Genomic DNA, 3,550 nt, shown 5'->3' with positions numbered 1-3,550 from the left:
GTGTTAAATAAAATTATAGTAAATCATATTTATCTTTTTACCACAAATTTCAGGGGTTCAGATGGTTTAGACTTGAGATACAATTGATACGCTCAGATATAGGACAACTAGGCTGTCATTTCTATGATGAAGAAATGGTGCGGGATGAGAGAGAGAGAGAGAGAGAGAGAGAGAAAGAGAGAAGACTAACTCCAATGGTAGGGGTTTGGAGGCTAGACATGACCCTGGTGCCTTGTCCGGCAGCTTCGATTATCTGATTTGTGGAGTTAATTCAGCAGACCCTTGGCACTGATTGGGAACTCTGAGGGGCTCCTGCTAACATTAGTAGACCTACGGACGGTGAAGAGCTCAGGGAGACCTCTCCAAATGAGCAACATGATGCTGCGAAGAAATTTTATGCCTTGATTGCTGGTGGGGGTGCCTTTGTTGAGGAGGCTCCGATGACAAAGAAATCTTATGCCAAAGCAATGGAAAGCGCTTTGCCTGAGGTGGATGATCTACCTGACCCAGTCCACGATGGGAATTCCACTAAGGTGATCATTCCACAGGAAGCATATGAGGATCGACTAGATTCCTATCGATTTGCCCTGATCAGTAGAATCAACTTCCGCTTCATTTCGTTGGATGACGTCAAAAGGGAAGCTTGTGACTCTTGGAGACTCAATGGAAAAGTGAAAATGGTGCCCATTGGCAAAGGCTTCACAATCTTTCAGTTTGGCACAAAAACGGATATGGCGTTAATGTGGAGGAGAACCCCTGTGAAGATCGGTGGACAGTTTGTGTGGTTTCAAAGATGGCACCTGAACTTGTACATCTATGAGAAGCCAGTCAATAAGTCCCTTGTTTGGGTGCTTTTCCCGAACCTGCCTCTGGAATATTGGCACGAAAAAGTCCTTCTAACCATGGCAAAGGCAGCGGGCCGCCTTGTTGCTCTCGACCAAAGCACAAAATCTCTCACATACTGAAATTATGCTCGTGTCCTCGTTGAGATAGAAGTGGGAGCTTTAAGACTAGAGGAGATCTAGGTTGAACGGAGACAACCTGGTACTATGAACTTTTTTTGGTTCAAGCAAAAATTGGTCTATGAAGACTCTTTAGGGAAGTGCGGCTACTGTAAAAAAGTGGGGCATACTATTAGCAAGTGCAGAGAGAAGAAAACTTCCGATTCCAAGGCCTCCAAACTTATGAAGGACGAAGGCATTCCCAGAGTTGTCTACACAGATAATGATCCAAGGGACTCGGTAGTGCCGGCGAGCTGCTCTCCCTTACGATCGCGTCATGGAGTTGATGTTGCAGCCCTTCACGGTGGTGGACCCGCTCTCCACGGTGGTGGAGCCATTGCAGAGGGGGTTGGTGTAACCGTCATGGAGGAGAGAGAGAATCCTTTTGAGAATCTTCCGGTTATGGAAGGTTTGATTGATATGGCGACTAATGAGGTGGAGAGATCAACTGAGAATGTAACGCACCAATCAAGGAAAACTTCTCCTTTGGGCACTGAGGGGGATTCACATTCCATTCCATATCTAATGGAGTTAATTCAAATTTTGAATTGCTTCCAAATAGGGAAGATAATCACTGATTGGAAGTGTTGATTGGATTTGATGATGTGCAGTGCTTGGGTTTGGGTATGGATGGTGACCATACCCATTATCCACTTGACTCGATCAACAATTCTCTCTTAAACAATGAAGATCGTACTTGGCAAGTTGCTAGCTCGCTCGTAGACGGAGTGCGTAGGAGCCTCAAGCAAGCCAACCGTGGCGAAGGTACCATTACGGAAGGTCACAGCCTAGGCAATGGGTTGGCCAACACTCACGAGGGGATTGAGAGAATTGATTTAGCAGCTTTCTAAGAGCGGAAGGGCAGTTAGGTTGGGTCAAAATGTAGAAGAAGAAAGTCAAGCAGCCTTATGTGCAGGGTCGACCACCTATAAGGACTGACCAAAACCTTTCAAAAAAGTGATCATGAAAGGTCCTCTTTTGGAACATTCGTGGTATTAAGAAGGTTTCTACCAAGGCTACATTATCAATGATAGTTTGAGACAATTCTCCTGAAATAATTTGCCTCACTGAACCAATGATCGCAGCAAATAAATTTCCCAAGCTCTTCTTCAAAAAGCTTGGGTTCGAGACGGATTTTATTTGTAATAATAGGGCTGATGGGCACCCTAATTCATGGATTATGTGGAAGCAGAGTATTACGAAGCCATCAATTTTATCTATGTCTGAGCAGCAAATAACCTTTAATCTTCTGTGGTAGGGTAGCTCTCTTGACATATCGGTGGTGCTTGCAAAATGCTTTAGAGCAGTCCAGAGGACCCTATGGATGGAGTTGACTACCGGTACCTCGGGAAGACCTAGGATGATTATTGGTGATTTTAATGCAACTCTATTTGACCATGAGCAAAGAGGTCCTGGGCGATTCTGTGTTGCGGTTGCCTCAGAATTTTCTGCCATGGTTCATGCCACTGCCATGATCCTAGTCCCCTCCTCTGGTAGAAAGTTCACTTGGAGCAACAACCGGAGAAGAGGCCATGTGGATGCTGTCTTAGACAGGACTTTTGTGAACGAAGATTGGCTGAAAATCTTTGACGATTGCTTGCAAAAGGTGCTCCCTCATGTTGCTTCATATCACTCGCCTTTGCTTGCTTGCTCTAGAACTGCCCTGAAGCCTAAGAATACTCCCTTCAGAATGAATAACTTCTGGATGAACCATCCACAATTTTTGGACCTGATTAATGCAGCTTGGAGTATCAATATAATCAGTTCCCCAACTTTTATCTTAGCTCAGAAATTGAAGGCTTTGAAACCGGTCATTCGGTCTTGGGCACACGTAGCATTCCCCAACTTGGATCACGAGGTGACATCATCAAAGATAACACTGGATGACATCCAGAGGCACCTATAAGAAGAGGGGCATTTAGAGCATCTGTTTGATCTGGAAGCTGATGCCAAGACCAGATACTAGAAAGCAATCAAAAACCACGAGAAATTATGGGCTCAAAAATCCAGGATTAGATGGTTGAAAGATGGGGACAGATGCTCAAGATTTTTCCATGTTATGGCAAAAGTCAAGAAAGTTAAAAATTCCATTAGAAGCATTGTCACAGAGAATGGAACTGAAGTCAACGACTTGGGTCAATTGGAGTCTTACTTAGCTAATTTCTATGGGAATTTTCACAAGAAATTCAACCTTGAATTTCACCCTCAATTGTTTAATTGTATCCCTTCCATCCTTCAGGATTGTGATCGGATTATGCTTGATGTTATTCCTTCTGATGATGAGATTAAATAAGCAGCGTGGGACATGGATCTAGATAGCTCGCCAAGGCCAGATGGTTATTCAAGATCTTTCTTTAGGAGGTGCTAGATGATAATTAACCTCGATGTTTGCAGAGCAGTTAAGGGATTTTTCTCCTCAGGTATTTTCCCATACGGAATTAATAATAATTTTTTCCTGTTAATTCCTAAGGTGGAAGGGGCTAGATCCTTAGATAAATTCCGCGCGTTGTCCATGGGGAATTCTTTTTACAAAATTCTACCTAAAATTA

Source organism: Macadamia integrifolia, chromosome 11 (assembly GCF_013358625.1).
Source record: "Macadamia integrifolia cultivar HAES 741 chromosome 11, SCU_Mint_v3, whole genome shotgun sequence".
In the NCBI taxonomy this organism is placed as follows: domain Eukaryota; kingdom Viridiplantae; phylum Streptophyta; class Magnoliopsida; order Proteales; family Proteaceae; genus Macadamia; species Macadamia integrifolia.
Note: the sequence above shows the minus strand (reverse complement) of the source record.